The sequence below is a fragment of the Phodopus roborovskii genome, unplaced genomic scaffold, assembly GCF_943737965.1.
Source record: "Phodopus roborovskii unplaced genomic scaffold, PHOROB, whole genome shotgun sequence".
In the NCBI taxonomy this organism is placed as follows: domain Eukaryota; kingdom Metazoa; phylum Chordata; class Mammalia; order Rodentia; family Cricetidae; genus Phodopus; species Phodopus roborovskii.
The window spans coordinates 24,472,434-24,495,850 of record NW_026125295.1 but is presented as its reverse complement, the minus strand read 5'-3'; the positions used below and the strand labels follow the sequence as shown (position 1 = coordinate 24,495,850).

The window sequence follows — 23,417 nt, the reverse complement described above, 5'->3', positions numbered from 1 at the left end:
CTGCTCCTGGCCAGTCCCAGTGAAAGCTGTTCTTTGATTGGCACAGTTGCCATCTTATTCTGTTTGTACAACTCACTACTGCTTGCATTTTGTTTTCTAAGTCTCAAGAACTATTTTGGTCACAACAATCTTCCTGTTCAAATGAGTCTGTCTGATCATTTATTTAAAAATCAGGCCCCACATCATCCTATCCAGGATGTTGATGTTAGGCCTTTGTTCCCAGACTGAATTTGAAAACAAGAAAACAATTCTTGGCAATGATGCACCCATTACTTCCCAGTATCTCCAGCTTAATTAAATCCTCTTTCCCCCTAACCAGTTAAGACAATTCTATCAAAATATACAGACATAAAAAAAAAAACCCTAGAATTGCAACTCCCATATAAACTCTACAAATTTACCATGTACTTCTTTATAGGGCTTGCCAGTAAAACCTGGTATTGTGTGTGTGCGTTCACACAGAAACAGATGTGCACCTGTGCGTGTACATGGTGCCTGTCTGCGCATATGAAGAGACCAGATATTGTCAAGTATCCTCTATTGCTCCCACCCCCGCTTTTTTTTTTTTTTTTTTAAAGAGACAGGGTCTCTCACTGAATATGCAGGTTACCAATCTGGCTAGTCGGTGAACTCTAGATATTCTCTGGTCTACTCCTCCCAGCACTACAGTTACAGGCCCATGCTACGTTAAGTAAGTACCGGAGATCCAAACACAGGTCCTCAAAGCTTGCAAAATAAACATTTTATCCCGTGAGCCATCTTCCGAACTCCTGAAGTCTGTTGTGTTTTATTAGTAAACCATGACAGAGGAGAACGAAGCAGCCCTTTCCGGGAGAAGGTTGCTCTCCAGAGCCAGTCTGGACTCCAGTTTTCCAAACTCTCTGATCAAAGAAGTCTGGGCCTTCCTGCCAGCACTCAGACAACTCGGTTCCTAACATAAATAAAATAATACAGCTGACCCGACAAACAACTTTCTCCCCTTTCTACTGCAAGTCGTGTTCTATAAAAAGAAACGTAGAAACCAACCCTAACTAAAAAAAGAATGCTCTGTGTGAGGCTACTGACCTGGAATCCTGCAAAAGTCAAACTCACATTCCATATCCAGCTAGCGCAGGCCTATGGAAGCAGAATCCACTGTGTGGGCTTGCAAGGCCCTGTGGAAATGTTCTGACAAAGGACGGTTTGCTGCAGGGAGCTGGCTCCGCCATCCCACACACATCCTCGCAGTGCATTTGCTCATAGTCATGGTGAGGTCTACGTCAGGCCACACGTGATGGGGTGTTAGAAACACAAGCACCAGATCTCAAAAACAGATTACAAAACAGAAGCCCTTTACAGAGCAGAACATTGTCTAGGAAGAGGAGCACCCTTTAGATTTTGTCTTCACAAAATGGGTTCCTGCAGGGGCACCAACAAGCTGTGTATTCCAGGCTGCAATACACTGAAAGCTATCAGATTCAAGGTAGCACGGTGTGATGAGGGAAGAAACTCAGAGTGATGTTGTGAACTACTGAATACACTCCACATAGGGGTGGCTGGCTGGGGCGACCTCACCCATTATGGTGAGCAGGTAAACAATGGGCCTCCAGACCTGTAGTTGCGTGTACAGGCTGTGAGAACGGGTATTGTCAGATTCACAAATGATGCAATATGGGCCTGGCTAAACCTTTTGGGTTGCTTGTTTGCAGAGACGAAAGGGGAATAGATTCATGGGTTCTTTTTTCTTGTTGAAATGGAGCAGTGTTTAGGATGGCCTGCCTACCATGGGTTCATCTCAGGATCAAGCTTGCTCAGACACCTGCTGGCTTGAGACACCTGGCAAACAGGCTCGGAGGCTGTCTCCTAAGCCCTCAGAGTTCTAGGTCCTTGTTTCAGCAAATTCCACCAACACTCAAGAGTCCCACATGTTGAAGGCATTTTCAGTCTGAATATTCTTCTTTAGGACGGGTTCCTGTTCTCTGAAATGCTTAGTGCATGAACGGGCTGTCTATTAAGGTAGTTGGTTTTTAAAGGGCAAATACTGTTTTCCTGGGAACTTAAGGGGCTGGCTGAATGGGTGGAGGATGGCCCTTCCTTCCTCACTTGGGGTGGACAGAGGGAAGAACTGTTGTACATTCTGGCTTCTGAACAAGAAAGTACATTTAACTAGGGGCAGGGACAGGTTATCCTAAAGCGGACAGAGCACACACGCTGCTGCTTTGGTGCTAGCCAATCTGAATCTACTGCCATTGTTCCCAACCTTTCCCAGGTCTGTTGAACTTGGTTCTGGGGACTCAACACAAGACAGGAATTGGACAAGGGAATGAAATCACACACATATACACACACCATGCAGTGCATCACTTAGTACACAGTAGGAGGGTTCAGTGAATGCGTCATAGATGACCCTGCAAGTATATCACTTAGCACAGAGTAGGGGTTCAACGCAATCAAGACAGTGAAGTACTTAGCATAGTAGTTCAATGAATGTCAGCAAATAGCTAGAGAGCTAAACTTACTGTGACCTGTCTACTTGACTATGGATAGAACTGCTCACACAGGTAACCTTTGTAGAGAGTGCAAATACAAAGAGATCTGGCTGATCTAAAAGCCTTCAGCGACCTTTCCCCATCTTGGGATAAAATCCAGAGTTCTCTACAGCCTGTGGGCCCCGTATTAGCCACGGGGTGCCCTATTCACCCCTGACTCACTTGTTCTGCCCCACACATAGGCTCCCTTTGCTTCCCATCTGCCAAGTTTCTTCTGGCCCTGGAGCCCTTAGAGCACCCTTGTTCAGGCTTTGCCTAGAGACGGCTTCCTCTCACGCTTCAGGCCGAACTCTGAAGTCACGGGCATCTATCTCTTCTCTATGCATGCTTCCATTTTTATTTTATCTCTGCTATGACCTGGACATGAAGTGTCTCCCACAGGTCCATCCACGTGTGCCACTTGGCCCCCAGCTGTCAGTGCTGTCTGGAAGGTTGTGGCCCTTTTAGGAGTCAGTGAGGGGGTTCCTGGTGGTAAACCCCCGCTTCGTTTCTTGATTCAGCGCACCATAAGAGCAAGCAGCCCTGTGCTCCTGGCAATCTTGCACTGTCGTTAAGTCTCCATCCCTTCCTTGTACATCTTTTCTCCGTTAGGTTGCTTCTTTTAGACATTTTGTCCCATGACAATGTAACACCCTTCTGTCACCTTATTGCCTTTATACTGCTCACTTCCACCTGCACATACTAGTCCCTAGTTATCTGCAGGGCCCAGACAGCACTATCCCTGTCATACACAAATACACTTTCCCCTATCCACATCTTATGATAAAGTTCAATTTATAAGTTAGATACAATTAGACACTAACAATCATTAAAATTTAACAATTAAATGTACCACAATAAATGTTACTTAATACTTCTAAGTTGCTTCTGGCATTTCCTATTGAATATGGTTAGACTGTACCTAACCTTGGAAAACTGAAACGGTAAAAAGTTGAAGTCTAGACAAAGGGGAACTACTGCTTACTCTTCACACTTCTTCCCAGGAAGGAAGCTCTGGTAGGGACGGACCTTTCTGTGGTTGCTGCTTATGATACACGAGCCACTCAGGGATCGTTGGGTGGCATGAGGCCTGGTGTGGTGGCTCATGCCTGCAATTTCAACACTAGAGGGGCTGAAGGAGGGAGATGGGGAGTTTGGGGCCAGCCTGCTTACATAAAGAGCAACAGAGATATGTAGGTTTGAGGTCAGCCTGGGCTACACAGGAGACCTTGTCTCAAAACCCAAAACAAACAAAAAGGAAAAGGTAAACTGCCTGCCTATCTCCTACACACTCATCTCCACCCCACCCCACCCCCACGGCTTTCTGGCTTCCACAGCACACGGCACATTCCAACCCTGCGCACCACTTGTGCTTACCATTAATCTGCTTGCTAGGATTTAAGCCCCAGACGGCAGTGCGCTTTTACATCTTCACTGACCAAGAAAAGGGCCTGAGACAGAGAAGGCCCTTGGTACATATTTACTAGCAGAAATGGATATATGATTATAAATCAATACTACACAGAGACAGTTATTGCTGACTACAATATCTATCTTCTACATTCTCCAAATCCACTCTGTTTTCTAAGTTTTTGACCATGCTCCAGTGACTACACACACAATACAAATTAGACTTAAATTTTTTTTCTTTGTGGGGAGGCCATAAGAATATGGGGGTTGACCTGGGAGGGCTAGGAAGTAAGGGCAATTGGGACATATTATGTGAAATTTCCAAGTAGTTTTAAAAAAAGATTCACTTTATTCATAGACATGGATGTAGTACTTGTGGTGTCCAGCAGAGGGCGCTAGATCTCCTGGAACTGGAGTTCAGGCATTTAAGTACCACCTGCTGTGTGTGCTAGGAACCAAACCAGGCTTCTTTACAGGAGCAGGAAGTGCTCTTAACCACAGAGCTATCTCTCCAGTCTCCAAATCCACTTTGATAACACCATTCTACTCAATACATTTCAGGTTGTGAAGCACTCTGCATATTAACTCATCTAATGCCCTTTGAGATCCTAGGGTCTGTCAGATAAAATGAAAGTACTACTACACACCTGTAAGCAAGACTTGAGATACAGAAGCTGATATCATTGCCATGCCTATAGAAGAGAAGGGGAAACTGAACCCATAGTAGTTATTCATGCATGCCAGGGTCTGCATAAGGTACTTGTTCTATATGCAAAAGGGTGCTGAGTCCAAACTGCAAATTTATCACATTGCTGAAGCAGTGTGTGGAGACAGGTCCTTAAGGCTCTAAGCAGAGGGGCTGTTATACTGAAAGCCATTGAAAGTCACAGACAGGATCTCTGAAAGCTACTAAATAATATGCTGGAGAGGTTCCCAGAGGAGGATGAGTGCCAAAGAATTACCCTAAGTCTTCAGGACAATCTGGGTATTGCTAGACAGTGGACCTTGATGATGGCTCTGGGTAGGAACCCTCCTAGCAGGCCAGGTGTATACAGCAGCTGTACCATAGGTATTTCCAAGTGTAGCCTGCCATGTACTCAGTCAGTGCTTGCCCCGAAGCCTGGAAAGTGTTCACATAGCCAGGATTTGCTGATCTGAGGGAAGGCCTCAGGAAGTTGAGCTTGAGTGCATCCCCTGACCTAAGAACAAGAGTGTAGATTGACCCTCTCCTTACAGGCCAGTGATGCGGAGGAACGAGGAGGCTCGGGTCAGAGTACAGCATGAGATCAGCTGTGGGAACCCTCAGGAGGATGCTGGAGAGAGAAATCCTGCAGGGGGAGGCCAGCTTCTAGTGGGAACCTCCTACATGAGAGAGGAGGAGCCAATGAGGAGCTAGGAATTTTGTATCTGGATGCTAGTATCTTTACAAAGGCATATTAAGTCCCTTACAATTCAACCTCTTTTCCTGCCACTCTAACTGACCCTTTTCACATGCTGCTTCTGGAGCCTGGAATACCTTCCAGCTCAGTTAGCAAGCTGCCCTGGTCTCCATCCAACACCTCCTTCCCTTCTCCCACAAACCACTCATCCGCTGCATACTCTTGGCATGCAGCCTCCCCCTACCTTTTTAGTACATACATTTACCAAGTAACTTTCATCTAGTCATATGTATGCCTCACTACAGAGCAAAGGTTCTAGGAGGGCTGAGACTTTTTCCCAGTTTCCCAGACTGCTTAGCTCTGTAATCGCCACTAATGTTTTCTTTACTTTGGCACCAGCACTTAGCAACTAACTAGCTTTGCCCGGTTCTATCCCCAGCTTCTGGGTACAGCACTGGGCAGCACCAGCAGTTCTGCTACTTTGTACTGTGGGAAAAAACAAAACAAAACACCCTAGTGCAAGAAAGTCAAGAAGGCTGCTCTAACTTGGAAAAAGGAAAAACAAAGCCACTCCCCCAAATGAGCATTTCTGGAGAACTGCCAGTCGGGTTACGTTATGACAGCTGAGCTGCATATGACAAGTCAGGGCTATCCATAACCTATAAAGATATTCTACCCACACAAGCTAAACATACGCACATTTACAGTGATGGAAACATTACTCTGTCTGTAGTGGGTTTTTTTTTTTTTTTGTCTCTGTGATAAAATACCTAAGAAAGTGACTTAAAGAGGGGAGACTTATTTTGGCTCATGGGCTAATTTCAGTCCGTGTTTGGCGAGGCAGACATCATGGAAGAAGAGCATAGAAGAGAAAGGCTGTTCACTGCATGGCAGCCAGGGAGCAGATGGAGCCAGAGACAGAGCACACTGACCTACTTCTCCCAGCTTGCCCAATCTCCTTGTCCCCACACTTCCTCCTAGCAATGCCATCAGATTCTGAGTCCATCTGCGGATCCAGCAGCTGAGGTCAAAGCCCTCAGGATTCAATTGCTTCCCCAAAGCCCACCAACTGGCAACTGTGGCTTTAACCAATGGCCTTTGGGGCATTTCCATCCCAAGCTCACGCTGTCACTGCTTTTCCTCAAAGGAAGGAGAGGTCAGACCTTTTAAGTTCTATGGTGGCATTTTGTTTAGAACCCAGGGACTGGGTCACTGTCTCAGATACTTACAATGCACTGGTAACAAATCCTAAAATTAATTTCCAGGCTTGGTGTGGCAGTAGACTCCTTTAACCTCAGCACTCAGGAGGCAGAGGCAGGTGGATCTCTGTGAGTTCGAGGACAGCCAGAGCCACAGAGAAAGACTCTATCTCAAAAGTTTTAAGAATTTCTTTTAACACTTTTTAGTAAAGTTGGCAGCCTGCACGTGCCATTGACATTACATGGGTGTAAGGGACTAGCTTTCCACATGGCACCCTCCCTCTGACACTCACACAGCTCCCCACACCCTGCAATCACTTTTAAATCCCCTCTGACCATAGTCCCTGCCTCCTCTACTAAGGAGCAGCTCATCTGGAGCTGGTGCTGGGCCTGTGACCTACTTCTGGATTATGGAACTGTGGGTGCCTGTGCATTCCAGTGCCCAGTATGTGACCTACCCTAAAGACACATGTGAACTGTCTTCCCCTGCGAAGCAACCAACGGCAAGATGGAAAATGCTTGGCAATGCATGCTTACCACAGTGGTTCTCAGCATAGGAGTGCAATTAGATGCAGTAGTGGGTCCTCGAAAAGAATCAGCAGTACCACTGGCGCTACGTCAGGGCGTCAGGAGACAAGTCCTAGGCTGTCATGCTTCTGGTGTCCTATTGTGCGATTTGCTATACATGTCCTTCGGGACATTATGGTGTGAGCTCAAGTCAGAAGTAGACTGCTTTATGAAGTAAGTGGCTATGTCTCCTGCATGTTTATACTGGAGCCCACTTGGCATCTTTCCTTAGTATTACTGTACAATGGCATTCACGGTCCTCATGAATGCATCAGAATCCCCACTGAAAACTTGTCCGCTGGCAGGAAGATGATCAGGTAAATATGACATCCGTACGCTGCACCCAATACCTTTCAATCATAATCTTTGTGTCCAGCAGCATTGCACACATTACATACATTACTCCGGTAAGCCTCGTTGCAGCTTTTTTTCTTTTAATTATTCATGTGCATGTGGGTATGTAGGTGGGGGTCAGAGGACGACTTCTGGGAGTTGTTTCTCTCCCCATACCTTGCTGTGGCTGAGCCTCCCTTACAGTTTTCTGCTGCTGCTGTTCTAGGCTAGCTGCTCCTTCAGCTTCTGGGCAATTCTCCTGACCCCACCTCTCATCTCACTAGGATTACAGATGTGTGCCATTGCATCTGGCTGTTAATGGGGATTTATATAGGAAGCACTTTTAACTGCTGCACCATCTTGCTGGCCCAATGGTGATCTTATTTTTATAAATGATAAAACTGAGAATCAGAGAGGTTGCGGAGCTTGGCTAAGATCATTTAGCTTGTGAGTGGCTAAGCTAGGTTCAAATCACAGGCTGACTCAAAAACTGCGATTTTCAATTCAAGTTCAGGAACTTGAAGACATAACAAAGAACTTCGGTTTGGGCTCTGGAAAGATGACACGACAGTAAAGAGCACTTCTTTTGCAGAGGACCCAGGTTTCATTCTCAGAACCTGCATGACAGCTCTCAACCATCCCACCCTCTTCTGACCAGTGTAGGCACCAGGCACACATGTGCTGCATATGAATATATGCAGGCAGAACATACATACATACATACATATATATATATATGAAATAAAGTAAATGAATCTTAAAAAGAAAGAACGTATGTCTCCTCGCCTCCTGGGTTGCAGAGAGTGATGTGTACTGGGGACCGAAGTCCCAGAGGTTTGTAGGATGTCAGCCTTTTTTTCTCCACTGCATGTTTGGCATGCCTGGACTTAGACAGGGCTTCCCTGTGCCCCTGGGGGTACATTTTATACACAGTGGTAGGCTGTGGATAAACCACACACTACCAACTCTACTACTTGGGCCTGTACCCATGAGAGAGGGATCAGATCTCTTTTGTGGTCAAAGGTACCATGTGTTCCACTGGTGGCCCTGGCAGGAACATTTAAGAGAAATCAGTACTTTCTGTAACTTCTTAACTCGTTTTCTTAAACTATACACACCTAAAAGTAACATATGGCAGTTGAGTATCGCTTCAGTTTTTATTTTTCATCTACTTTTGTTTCAAGGCCTACCACCTATTGCATCTAACACAGGGGTTATCATGAGATGGGCTAATAGAGAAGGAATGGTAGGGATGAAAATCACTAATCACCCTCAATGCACAGAAGGAGTCCACTCACAAGGCGGGCTTCTTCCCAAGGAGAATTTAGGATGAGTCAGGCTGGCACTGTAGGAGTCTGACCTTGGGTTAGATGGTCCTGGTTCTGTGATGACTCAACTGAGTTTCTTAGATCTTTGCATCACAGTTTCTTAAGTGGTCAAATAGCACTAGTGATAGAATACCGGCTCTATCAGTGTTTCCTCTAGGCTGATGCAAAAAAGCATTACAGTTTAATACCCCCACTTTTTTCAAGACAGGGTTTCTCTGTGTGTAACAGTCCTGGCTGTCCAGGTACTCGCTCTGTAGACCATGCAGGCCTTGAACTCTCAAGAGATCCACCTGGCTCTGCCTCCCGAGTGCATATGCTGCCACCACTGCCTGGCAATAAAACCCTTTTAACTTAACTACTTTTAGCTGTTAGGAAGGAGACAGCGTAAGGTGAGTGCTTTTATGATCAGTACATCCCCAAGACCTGCACTTCCCCTCTTAAGTCTGAGGCTCACTCCGATTTGGCTATGAATTCAGGAATATACACTTACAAGCTCACATATGGCCTGTCCGGGGTTTCTATACATGTTTCAGTGGGAGCGGTCTTTCCCCACACTGTGTCTCATTACCTCGAGCATCTCCTTTCAGACTCTCCACAGACTGTCTCTGTGCCCTTGTCTTCATGCAGGAGGGATTTTTAGAGTGCAGTCTTGGGACCTAGGAACCTAAGATCTTAGCAGTTTGGTTGAGATTTAGCTTACGGAATATTTTCTTTCTTTTAAGTACTGATAAATTCATTTGCTTGCAGTTTGTTCAGTTAAAAAAAATTTTTTTTTTTGAAAATTGGGTTCAGTTTGAGGTTTAGTACAGTTCTGCACTTTGTTGTAGATCATGCTTCAAACTGCCATCAAATTCCTTGATCAAAATCATCACCGCTGGGCTAAGCAGTAATTCCAAGTCATCTTGCTAGGTTGGACCAGCCTTTCTCATCTGAGCTGACAGCCTTTCTCCGTTGATGGTGGAGTTGGGTCCTGCCTACTGTAGTGCCTGGGCTCTTCTCTAGCTCTTCTAACTTACTCGCCGTATGCCAATTTCATTAGCACAGTTTCTTGGGCAAAGTCCTTCCCCGGTGAAAGCTTTGTCAGGGCTGTGTCGTGCGTGCATGTGTCACAGCTGATGACCAGAGCCCACTTCCAGTGCACAGTGCAATGACTACAAGATGGTGCTAACCACACCCAAAGAAACACTCTTTCCTTCCCAGCTGGCAAATCCATCCCCCAAATGTTTCTCAAAACAAGAAGGGTAGACGGGAAAGCATCGCTCCAAGAGAACAGAGCCGTTTGATTTAGACACTCAAAGGTACAGGAGCAGCCCACACTTGAACCATCCTTCACTTACCAGAGATCCCAGAGCCTGCTCAGGAGACCGAGGCTGCCCCACTCATCTGAGGAACCCATGGGATCTCGAATGTAACCCCTGTTCCACCACACCCCTTTGGGGATTTTCCTTTCCTTATTTTAATCTCAATTCCTTCCACCATTCTCCTTTGAAGAGAATAAAGCCAACGGTCTCACGTGGTGAGCAAAACAGGTCTCAGACTTCTGGCTTCATGGGCCTCCCTGCGTCAGGCTCCACAAATGGCTGTGCTGGGGCTGCACTTTCTGACCTTGGAAACTGCCTGACCTCACGAAGCCTGCTCACACTGCTTCCGGAGTGCTGGACGGACCAGATGGGAGATAAGCACACAGCAGCAGCCAGCAAACAAGTGCAGTTAACCAGCTTTATTTTGGGCATGTACTTTTAGAAGAGGGCATATAGGCTTTTTTCTTTTCTTTTTTTTTTCCCTTTCTTTCTTTCTTTTTTTTTTTCCAGCTCTGAGTTCCAAATATCCAGGATAGAATTTTGCAAGTGAAACTCAAAAAAAAAAAAAGCATGTTTTTCTTATTCTATTAAACGTTTTCATTTGGTCCCTGCCCTTTTCACCTGCTGACATATTGAAGAATACTAATGGTATCTTAAAAGACACCCACTGGTTGTTTAATGTGCTACATGGATCCCTGCTTCCACTTAGGATGGTGATGACCAAAAGACACGAAGGTAGCTAGAGAAACATTCTTGCACCAGCCCAAATTGCCTTTGAAGGTCAGAACTGTTTATTTGTAACTCCTTAGGACACATTTTCCATTTTCCAGGATAGGAATGGTAGAGCCTCAGTCTCCTTCTTGAAGAGGGAGGCTGAAGGTACGCTGCCAGCATGTGACCCTGAGTAGCAGCTCTGGACACTAAGAACTTGGAATCAAGACACTAAGAACATGAGGTGAGTGAGTTCTTGACTTCGGATCTGGAAAGCGACAGAGCTGCATGGAACAGCCTCAGAATGAGAGAGTGTGATTTCACCCTCCCTGGAGCTGGTGATGTACAGCTCAGGGATGGTCTTTGGTTACAGGGGCTGAGAGCAAAAGCATCATCTGTCTAGTCACTCTTTCAATAAATGCTTGACTAATTTCCGTTCTCCTCCAGTTTCTCAAACTCTTCCCCAGCATCCCTGTTCCCTGCCTAGCTGCGGAATTCAGACAGCCTGCAATTGTTTCAGCTCCCCTTTCTGCTTACCAAGCAGAATACCTCCTTCCCTGTCCTGACTCCTTCCAAAGCCAGCTTTCTGGACTCAAACACAGAACAAAGGCAAGAGTACCTAGCCATATTCATATTGTTTGTTCCTGTCTCATTTACGAGTCACTTTCATATACACCAACTCATTTTCCTTCGCTTGATGTCCTTGGGGATATGAGATGACATTTCCACTCCAAAAGGGACACTAAGGCTCGAGAAACTTAGACTGAAGCCCTAGCGCCATCCAGCTTATAATTGGCAAGGACAGGAATCAACCTTGTTCATGTGGCTCTGTGCTTCAAAAATATTTTTGTGCATGTGATCTCAACCCTAGTAAACATAAACCACCATCTTCTTTTGACTCCCTAAAACACTCCCTAAAATCATGTTTTATTAACAAGTATCTGAGACAATACTGATCCTTCCTCTTGGCCTTTTGGGTTCCTTGGTTTCTTTACACCCCACCTCCCCGGGGAGCTGTCTCATGGAATTGATGGGCCTGCAGAAACTCCCAAATTGTTATCAGAGAAGCTGTTCATGGTGTCCAGAGCTGAGAAGGAGGGAACCTTAAGCTGACTTTGGGGAATGCAGAGAAAGGGGAAGGAGATAAACTCTGAAGGACCCAAAGCATTCAACTCTAGGAACAGAACTGGGCAACACAGAGTCAGGAAATGGAACGGCACATCCAAAGAGGGATAGAGAGAGGGCGGCGGCTGCTTCCCGATGCCTCATGGGAGATGAGGAGGGAGAGTGGCAGGGCCCGGGGCAGGAGTGTCATGCCATAAAGACTTAGTTTTTTCCTACAACTCCAAAGATTTTAACACTAACTACTTAGCGGAGAGAAAGGCTTCAAAGCCACCTGGGTGGGAGAATCTCCTAATTGGAAATTGGAGGAGAGGAAAGAATGACTGACTAGCCATTAACAGGCACACATGTGAAAGAGTTAGTGTGGAGGAGGATACTGAAGTGTGGGCCCCTCTTCATAGCTGGTGGAAAAAGCAGGCATCTCTCTATGTGTGGCTGCCTGATCATCCAGGACCATTTCATTTATGTTCCTCAATTACGATACTCCGCAAGATCATTTTTTTTCCCCAAAAGAGGTCCCATTCACAGGTTCTGGGTTGTAGGCATATCTTTTGGGAGGCCTCACCATTCAACCCAGTAAAACCATCATGGTGGTGATTCATACAGATAAATAGGAGAGGGACATGGATCTAGAGGGACATGGATCTAGAACTGAAAGTTGAGGTCTCTAGCAGTTGGGAGAGAAGAAAACACAGAACCATTGCAGGGACCATTCACATACACCTCCAAGCACTCCCTGGCACTGACTGAGAGACCCCATGCTGCAAGCATCAGGGCAAAGACCACCTGAAGTACTATAGGACAGTACACACTGAAGGTACACAGGGTGCCAGAGCCACTATGACGATGCCTCCTTCAAAATGTAGGCAAGAGCTCTGAAAGGCTGAAGAGACTTAGTTCACGTTCTAAATTGGATTAATTTGATATGAAGCTCGGATTTCTTCTCTGAAACAGTGACATTCTCTTCTCCCCACCCTTGTTCTTGAAGTTTGGACAAGCCACCGTGGCAGAGTGGGATAATTACTAACTTGTTTCTTTAGGGTTGGGCAATACTGCTAGTCACCAACACCAGCATTGGTTCTGACCCCCTTTTCACCACCTATACCATCCCAAACACCTTCAAAGGGAGTAGATCACCCCTCATTTTTACAGTGATACACACTCCCCCATTAAAATACCTCATTCTAACTATTCATGCTGCTTCCCAGACACACAGGAAAGGTTTTCTGTCCCTTCAGACAGAAATGTCTCTTCTTGGAACCCCCCCACAGCAGTCTTCAGAAGTTGATTCATACTGAGAATCCAACTCTTCAGCAGCATCTAAAGCAGAATCCAACCTACACCCAAGCATGCGGTCCCCAGTGTTCTAGTTAGCAAGCTGGCAGACTCGCCTGCACAGATCTATCTCTGCGCTTTGATAGAACGTCTCTGGCAATGTTCCTCAAAGGTTAAACTCATAGGCATCATGGGGATCTCAGATACATTCTTCTACCTAGTGGGTCTGGGATAGTATGAGAAGCAAGGATCTCAGGTTAGGTCCCGACTGCCAGTCCAAGGACCACATCAGGAACAGACAGCATGACTTGCACTTTCTGGTGGCTTTTTATCCCTCAACAGGCCGTGGAGCAAATTCCCAGAACATTCTGACCCTGCTTGACATGGACCCCCACAGCCTTACTCACAGAATGGCAGAAATTTACCTTACTAACTCCAGCATTCCAAAACAAGACTAATAACCATAATAAAAGTGGGTGAAGAAAACAAAAGCGATTCTAGATCACTGTCTTACATTTGTGTTCCATCTTCACTCATGTCTAATAGAGATGGTGGCAGTTCGCCCACACAAGTGGGAGAAATGAAGTCTTAGGAAATGAAGACCCCTGCCTCCGGTGAGGGCGTAATAGCCGTGATGGAGATGACGACGAAACCAGTGATACCAAAGCTATCATTTACTGAGCACTTTCTATGTGCCGGGCTCTGTGTTGAAGGCTGTACACACATCACAACTCACTCACTGCCAAGTGGAAAATGGGAGTCCCTAAAAGACGTTGAGGAGAAAGGGAAGGCATTTCTAAGTCTAGGGTGGCACTCAATAAAGTGTGAACAGAAGGGGAGGGGACAATTTGTGCAATTCCAGGACAACTCAGAAAGCTGTTGCTTGGCAGTTTAGTAAACATCCTTGCTGAATAAGTCAACACCCTAAATCTTGTGTCAGGAGATGGCCTGCTGTCCTTTGTTGGCACCCATCGGCCTATGCTAGGCTTGGCTCCATCCTGCTGCCTTAGGAGTGCTTATCCTGGGTAAGGCGGGACTTCCTCTGATGGGCTTCTCTTGTTTCACCCAGTACTGGCAGCCTAAAGGCTGACAGGTACCTTATGTCCCTCCAGAAGGCACAACTCTATGTGTTTGTTTTTGGCTACAGACGTCACAGGAAGTTATTTTGCTCACATGAAATGGGCATAGTTGTATACAAAGCGGGTGATTTATATGCTCTGGCAGAGAAGGAAAAGTCAATGGCCATTGCCTTTCTTTGGATTGGGTCGTGGACATTTCAAGACCAATGTGCTACAGAAAAGAGTGTACAGGCTGCCACTGTGGCGATCCTGATGAGGGGACTCAGACAGGATACAGTAGAATCCACAACTGATAGCAGCAGCCTGCATACCAGTCTCGAGGTTCCCACAGTGATTTTCAAAAGTCTTGGGACTGGGTAAATGATTCAGTGATTGAGAGTAGCTACTGCTTATGCAGGGGACCTAAGTGTACATGTCAGCTGGCTTACAACTACCTCTATGTCCAGCTCCAGAGGGATCAGACTCATCTAGTATAAGTTGGTACCGACATTCACATGTACATACCCATACACATAGATATTGTTAAGAAATAAAAAGTAAATCTTAAAAATAAACAAAAATGTCTAATGTCCCTCCGGCTGGTCACATTCCAACTACTCCCCACCCTCTCCTATTGGCCCACATTTAATGGCTCATATTGCCTCCCTGCATGGACTGCATCCGGGTGACATTCCAGATCATCAGCAGCCCTCTAGTCTGTTTGTTTCTGGGGGGAAACTTTCTCAACACACAAATCCTGGGAGGCAGAGTACAGGGGGCCACTCCTCACTTTATCTGCCTGTTGGGGTCTACTGGAGCTGCAAGAGGTGACCAACCCCTCAGATCTACTGACACCCCCTTTAAAAGAAGAGGCCCACACTCCTCGTCAGCCCGTGTTGTAATGGGGAACAGTAATGGCTGAGTAACACACAAGCCTTCGTTTAGCTCAGCACTGTGTTAGAGGGCTCTGAGTTGACATCATCCCAGTGCATCGCTGTGTCCTAATATGACAAGGACAAAATGACAGACCATGAGAATGGAGCCTGGCAGTCGGAGCTTCAAGACAATGGGACAAAACAACAAAGCACATCCACGGAGACAAATCAAAACTGCTCCATGGAACAAAAGAAGCCAATGCTAGGAGGCCAGCATCCTCTCTAGAGATGCCATGGAGACACAGAGCTGACCCCCTCAGTCTGGAGAATAGTCTGAGTGGTCTCTATGCATGGGGATTCCTGGAAGAGGACTCTGGTGGTTTTGCCTGGCTCTGCGGTCAACCTCCTCGCTACTTTCAACTGACAATCTCACGTTTGCCATGGTTTCCCACAACGTTCAGACACATGATATCAACACAGAGTCATCTGCCTGGGGATGAGCCCCAGATGTTCAGACTTTCTCCACACATACATTTCCATCTCCCACGTTTCCCACAATCCCCCCTCCATGTTTCCAGTCGGAGGCCACGAATGGTGGCATAGGCTTTGGAGGTCTCCTTGGAAAAGCCACTTCCTTCCAGAGCTTGGGAAACCTGGGTGATTTGCAGAGTTGTTGAGCCAAGCACAAAGGTCTGAGGAGGAGACACGCATAGCTTTTCAGCTATGGAAAGGCTACTGAAACTCTGGCCAGCTTACAAATGGATGCATGATAGTCTAGACAGAGGGAATCAGCAGGGAAAAATGGCTGGGGATGGGAGAAGAGTATGAAGAACTAACTACATTCGGGTAACATTTGCCAATTTCACCCTGAAATTACTTTGATTAAAGCGGAGTGCAGTGATGTGTGTGGTGGTGCATGCCTGTAACCCCAGCACTGGGGAAGCAGAGACACGAAGATGATGAGTTGGAGGCCAGCCTACACTACACTGAGAGACCTCTCAACAACAACAAAACTCAGAATGCATGTTTCTGGTACTCTCTGGGTATTTAAATAGTTCCCCTGTTCACACGTTTTAGGGAGAATTTATCTACACTTTAAACGGTAAAACTCCTCAAACCCCTAGCCCATCGCAGATTAAAAAGCCTACAATATGCTGTTTAGAACAACTGTGCTTTCAGTATACTTATCTAAAAATAATCTAAACACAGGTTATGCTACTTACGCCAGTTTCTGCCTGTGCTTTCATTTTAGAAATCACGCTCATAGGCTGCACAGTGGGCGGAGCCTCACTCTGGACTCAGTACAGAAAATGGCCACCGGGTTAGGACCTGCACACAACAAACAGGGTACCTTCTGGGGATGCTCTCACTCCAGACACAGAGAACCCTCTTTTTCTACCAGTAATGTAAATCTTGCTTCCCAAAGTATTTGTTTGCTGAATGACTAACCACCAGAGCTTTTACTCTCTCCCTGAGCAAGGAGCCTCATGGGGGGAAACATGTTGTTTTTAATGCAAGATGGTTGTTAGGGTTAAAAGGAAGACTCCTATTTAAACTTTACAAAAGAAAATCATGCTGACAAGGATTTCTGAAGAGATGTGCAGAGCATTTCACCAGAAACTCTGAAGTCTTAAAGCAGTCAGTATTATCAAAAAACAAACAAAAACCTCTTTTAATTGGATTCCTAAAAAAAAAAAAAAAAAAAAAAAAAAAAAACAAAAAGACAAATGCCAAGAAATTAAAGAGATACCAAAACGTAGGGTAGGGATTCACTCAAAAAGTATATTCCTGTTTAGGAAAGGGCGTGTCTTCCAGGTGACTGAGGATGCATCTGTGCAAAAAGTCAACTCACAGTCAATGGGGCCTAACAACACTCCAGAGCCACTAGACCTTGATGGGGGTAGATGGGAGGAGGAAGGTCAGGGTCGTTTTCTTCACCCCAGTTAACACAAGCCCTGAGGACAGCCAGGGCTCTAATGCCCAGCCTGGGAACAACTTGGCTCGGGCTGCCTTTCAGTCACCCACATTAGCAGACCAATCCTTTCATCATTTCCCATTAAGGCAAATGTGAACTCAGTTAAGCCATAGGGAGGGTGAACACATACGGAAGGTGTGATTCAACAACAAGCACCCAGCGGGTGTGACGTGACACTTCCATCAAACAGATGTGTGATTCAGCGCTGAGGCAGTATAGAAAATGGCTATTTGAGTCATGTCAGGGACCACAAGACCAGAAGACGCATGCTTAAGCAGAAAGTGTGGTGTGTTTTTAAAAGAGGAAATCCTCATTTACATGTAGGAGCCCATCATGGTTCTCTTAGAGCTGAACACAGACTTCTGGGGTCACACAGACACGCAGCATAGAGCATAGAGCAGCACAGGGAGGGGTAAGGCTATGCCATGAGTATCTGGGACCTATTTTTATGTGATTACAAATATCCATCCATCCATCAACAGGGATGATATGAGCAAGAAGTTTTTGAGCACAGATGCATCTCTAAATGAAACAGGATCTGAATCAGTGCTTCACGCATCACACTTATTCTTTCTTCCACTTTCTAGAAATTGACATTTGGTAATCTTCACCTGAAGTCACGGCAATTCTCGTTTAAAACATAATTCCTGGTTCCACCCAAAACCTACTGAATCAGACAGAGTCTCAGGGCCTAGAAGTCTACATGTAAGTCAGATACCTAGGTGAAGTCTTTTTATTTATTTATTTATTCATTTATTTATGTATTACTAAAAGATTTGGTTTTATTTCAGGTATATGTGTATTTTGTCTGCATGGATGTATGTGCCCTACGCATACACGTAGTGCATATGGGGGCCAGAGAGGTACTAGGTACCTTGGGATTGGAGGTGCAGTTCCTTGTGAACCACCGTGTAGGTGCTGGGAACCTCTGCAACCACTAGACCCATTTCTCCAGACGGCCCTGGTGAAGCCTGATCCAGACTCACTCCTGGTCACTTCAATACACATATGACAGAACAGCATAACGGGAAAAATAAATACATCCAAATGAACCAGGAAGATACAGCTTCTTGTGCAGACTCGCCTTAGCATAAATTTACACTGTGCTTCAAAATAGACCAATATAAGCTTAGGATGGAAAAAATTCAGGCTTACAGGGACTTCACTCAAGTCACAAGTCTGGAAAATGGCTGGCTTTATCTGATTCCAGTATCCTCATTCCATTGTATTAAGCTCATGTGCTCAGAAAAAGAGAGACATTATTTAGTAGATATATGGTAAAAGGCAATGGAATTAAGTTACTTTCAGAAACTTTATGCAACAACAGAAAGTTGTTTGTTTTTTAGTTCGTTCTTGTAGGAGAGATTCTATGATTTGTCTGCTGATAATAAAATACAGTGTTAACACCTCTAACAAAACCACATTTAGCAGCTTGAATTTTAGTTAGGAGAAGTATGTTTGGGAGCATGCTAGGGTCAATGATTTTTGCAAGGTTTAGTCTTGATTTGTGCAAGCTATAAATGTATGCAAACAAAACCACTTAATATTCATGGTGCATATCACTTTACATACCACATTTTGGGCAAAGGAAAATGCCCACAAACACATAATGCACCTCCTGTAAATCTCATGTTCTTTGGTCCATCCCTCTTATTCCAGTGCTCAGTGAAAGCCACATTCCAGAGGCTCCTGGAAACATGCTCCTATGAGGTTCATTGCTCTCTTGATAGGTGTCTGTCTGTCTCCCCAGGTCATTTCTTTCTTAAAAGGCTCAATAATCAATCACATTCTTCCTATACTGTAATGGAAAGCCTTTTTCTCTCATGTTTTCATTTCCTCCTGTATACCAACAGCTCCTGAACTGGCCTTCCCTTCCTTATGGGCTCCCGAGCCCCATCTGGGTGAGAGATAACAGCATCAGTGTTTTGCTTGTAGTACCCCTAGGATGCAACTCACCACCTCCCTCTCAGGGTCACAATGGTACCACAGCTGTGCAAATGCTGTGCCAGCCCCTTCTCCAGTGAGACAGCTGACTGCCATTTCTTCTCATCTTACCATTTACGACCCTGACTGGTTCCTGTCTACTCTGGGCCAGCCCCTTTTCTTGGTGGACTACAGCAGCCCTCTTCCTTGATCCTTCCTCTTCTCCCCACCTCCTCTAAGCTATGCACAAGAGCAGGCTCCTATGCACAGCCGTGACATTTCCTTGTCCAGAGCCTTAATGACACCATTGATTAACACATTCCAATTTCCTAGTTGGCATTCAAGACCACGATTATTCAGCAACAAATACTCTCCAGTTTTATTTCCCCCTGGATGCCTGTATAGACTAGTTCTAACTCAACTGGACTTGATACTTTTCACAGAATATGCTCCATGCTTTCTCACTCTTCCTCTATTCCCATTTCAAATGTGTCCTCAAATTACCACAATGATTTCTTTTTACATTAGTGCCTGGACACACACCCACACCCACGGGGGGGGGGGGGGGGGGTGGGAGGGAGAGAAGTGTGTGTGTGTGTGTGTGTGTGTGTGCGCGCGCGTGCATGCTCGTGCGTACCTCTGTGTATGTATATGTATATTTCTTGTTGATTTTTTTCAAGCACTATTAACAGTCTAAGAGGGAAATGTCAATTGTTTTTCTACTGAATTCTCCAGTCCCTCTGGCAGGGTCATACTTACGGCAGCTACTTAAATATTTGCTGCATAACATTTACGGAACTGCATAAAAACTCGAACCATGTGCACACTCGTGATCTTATTTCTTTTTATATGAGACCTATGTTGTAACAAGTGGCAGTCAGGTCACACAATCTGATTTGCAGTGCTTACTGCAGTTCCTGGGGCCGCCTTTGGCTTCCTATCGCATTAATCAAACAAAGAGTGTGTGTTTCTTCAGTTCCTTTATTTTGGAATGCCCACAGCCCTCTGCACTACAAAGCTAAGAGAGACAGTTTTTGAATCAAAAAGTTCTCTTGTCGGGCTGCCATCTCCTCCCCCACCTATGGGATATGTCTAGAAATAAAAAAGGCCTCCACTGCAAGTGACAGGATTGGAAAAGCGAAAATTTCAAGTTAGATTTTAAGAGTCTGAAAATGAAAATGACTTAAGTCAATCTCCAACATTCTCAAAGTTGGTTACCAACAGAAAAACCACTGACAGCTGGACAAATAACTCCTTGCTAAAAGACTGGACATGACTAACATAATTATAAAAGCATAATAATTTTTTGAATACCCAAAAATCTCAGAGAAGTTGAACAAAAGAATAAATGAATCCAGAGGCTGACGACTGTGTATGAATCGAAAGCACACGTTTAGTAGACGTTAAAAGTGGAAAAGAACGAAAACTGGAATTGAAAAGCAAGAACTGTGAACTGCCCATTATTGTAGTCTGTCCTTGTGTCAGTTGGCATTGCGCAGTTGCTGCGGGAGCAGCGAGAGAGAGTCAGGACAGAGGGGCCTGGCCCACCAATTCTGCCTCTGTGGACTTCAGGTAGAAATTAGACTGTAAGCGTCTGGAGGACAGCCATTTAACTGAACTCTGTGACCCCAGAAAAGCACTGTTTATACAGAATGCACCAAAAAGGTGAGCTGGCTGCCCAGTCTCCCATGACCTGCTACCATTTTACATTTCAGCCCTTTAAATATCTTCTTCCTCAACTCTTAGTACCGTTGAGGAGTAAATTATTAACACACTACCTGGCACATAAAGACTTACAACCATTTGACAAATGGTACTTGTTACTGCCTCCAAGGCAGAGAGAAAGCGCTTAGTGTGCTGGGCTGCCAATACATGTGAGAACTGGAAATGTCTCTTCCCGCATGCACACCCCACAGCTAGCGGAGGGCTCGCCCTACAGTGAGCGGAGAGGCTGGCTATGTGTCTGGGAAATAGAGTCCTGCCTTGACCGCAACCTCCTGGAGGTAACAATAAAAACTCATTTGAACTCTCTGGGTTTCCGTCATGTTTTGGGGTCCTTATGATTTGAGGAAGCCACAGATCTACCAAGACACATACAAAAACTCTCATAGTTCTGCTTCCAGCAGAACTAACTCAAGGAGCTAGTGGCATTGAAGCTCTGTTTTCTGGATCTCCCTCACTACAGGGGCCTGGCACACCATGTGTCCTCAATAATGGACAGCTTGAGAGCCATGGAAATTCTGCAGTACTCAAACCTGGCAGGTCCAGATCATGATTCAGACACCTTCAGGAATCTTTCAAAAACTGCCATTTCTTATTTCATGTAGCCTAAGGGAAGACGCAGATTTTCGTTACCTCAGTTAGAACACACCAGCCTTGACAGAGTTAGTTTCTGTGCCTTGGCAGAAATCACTTGGAGATCCTTGGCTCTGAGTCCTCCATCTTCTCCACATCAAGATCTAAGTAAGAGAAGACAAAAGTGCACGGTTTCAGGACTAGTTTCTAGGATTCAGCATTTCAGCCACGGAAGAAACTGCAGTTAGTATATGGGGAATGCCTCCTGTACGTCAAGAGCTACCTACACCAAGGGCAGCCAGTGGATGGGTAATCTCTGTAATGCCCCTCAGCTGTAGGGAACATTGACCCATTTTACAGCTGCTAACACTGCCCCGAACCTGTTGCTGGAGGTCACAGATAAGTGAGTGCTACGACTCAAACCCAGGTGAACGTGAGCACAAAACACTAAGTTGGGGTCTTAGAGGCTTTTTTGACGGTGACCCATTTTTTTTTCACAAGTTATGTTATATAAGCCAGAGGGTTCATTAGACAATACGCATCTTCACTATGTACAGTGCCTACTCTTATTTTAGTCTTTTCTACCGTACTGTATAGTCTAATCTTTTAAAGCAATTTTCAGCAAGGACCCATCAAAGGGATTCTACTTATGCATTGTTTGGTCTTGGGAAAGCACTGGTTTGTCAGATGGCGCGGTAGAAGTCTGTAATCCTAGCAGTCAGCAGACCGCTGCAAGCTCGAAACCAGCCTGGGTTGCATGCTTATTGAGCGTTCTAGGCTCCTTAGCGAGACCCTGTTATGAAACAAAAACTCTGCTCTTTGATCTTAGCTACAGTAAGTCACTGTAAGTTTCTCTGGAACCACAACAAAACTCTCCTTCTTCCCAGCCACGGGGACCGGAGTGAGCACTTGAGCTTCCCAGTTAGAGCAGTCTTTAACCTTTTCCCTATAGGTATACTGTACATAAGCGCATATCATCTAGAATAGATCATTAGGAGGGATTTTCAATCAGGCCCAAAGTCCAGAATGGAATCAGGCACTTACCCACCGCGAAGCAGGAGTTATAAAGTGAAACCGCAGATAGGCTAAAATCTCAGATTATTTATCAGCTAACCTGCAAAGAAGTGTCTAACGGCGGACTGTTGAGTTGTCCCAACAGACCTAGGGCTGCAGGAGGAGCAGGAGGCCGAGGCTGCAATCCCCTGGGGGCAGGGCCCTGCCTTTGCACGTCCGGTTCAATTCCAGGGGCTTGGTGCACCAGGATCTCATCGCGATCGGGTAGGGTCAGGACTCAGCTCGGGTCCGCGCTTCAAGGGAGGGGAGGTGCAGCAATCGCGAGCCCCAGGTGCGCGCCAGCCCCCCCCTCTCCGCCCCCCTGCAGCTGGGCCCGGTGGGGCGGGACGCTCCACCTGCGGACGCTGGCGGCGGCTCGGCCGGCTCGGCGTCCGCGGCTGCAGTGAGCGCTGCCCCCTGGCTCCCGGCTCCCTCCCGGAGATGCGCGGACCCCGGGGCACTTACGGGGCTCCGCCGCCCGCGCGCTTCCCGCGGGGTCCATGGAGCTTCCGGACCTGCGAGCCCGGCCGCAGCGCCGCCCAGAAAATGGACGCCGGCGTCTGGGCCCGGACACCCGTTCCTCCCCCGGTGCAGGCGGGAGGACGGCCAGACCTCGAGCGCGGACGCACAGGCCTCAGGGGCGCTGCGGGCGGCCAGGCTCCAGCCCCCGGCGCCACCGCTGCAGAGCCCACTGGGACAGGGTCACAGAGCAGGCCCAGGCCACCCGGCGCAGGCCTCGCGCACCCGGGTCCTGTGTGGTTCTAGCCGCACCAAATTCTCAGGAACGAGGTTGTCGCCTGTGCTTTCCCATGGCTGTCAGGGGAGGCCTAGATTATTTCCCAACATGGTGTAAGAACTGTCTCATGCAAAAGAGCCGACCCTCTTCCCCAAATAAAGGCCACTGACTGACTGCAGGCATCCTTCCTCCAACCAACTCGCAGTATGGTGCTTACTGTTGCATGCACACCTAGGTGCGGTGTTTTGTTTTTGCAGCCATCCAGCATCGAGTCTTTAATTTTTTTCCCTTTGGAAAAGACTCACTCCCAGGTTACATCTTAAGATTTTGAAAAAGGGTGTTTTCCTGGAGTATAGTGCTTGCCTTTATG

At 46.3% G+C, this 23,417-nt stretch overlaps 1 protein-coding gene across 15 annotated transcripts in view; it reads right to left on the bottom strand.

Annotated features, from left to right (window-relative positions):
- Window positions 1–23,417, bottom strand: part of Zbtb38 (zinc finger and BTB domain containing 38) — a 69,843-nt gene that overhangs the window by 13,914 nt on the left and 32,512 nt on the right. For 11 of the 15 annotated variants that reach the window (XM_051206675.1, XM_051206693.1, XM_051206716.1 and 8 more), the window contains one exon: window positions 21,319–21,422. The gene's annotated coding sequence lies outside the window, so the exon portion shown is untranslated. Of the gene's footprint in view, window positions 1–1,065; window positions 1,233–21,318; window positions 21,423–22,302; window positions 22,610–22,776; window positions 22,924–23,417 lie in introns of those variants that run through there. The other 4 variants (XM_051206757.1, XM_051206746.1, XM_051206769.1 and 1 more) reach the window with 4 other exon arrangements.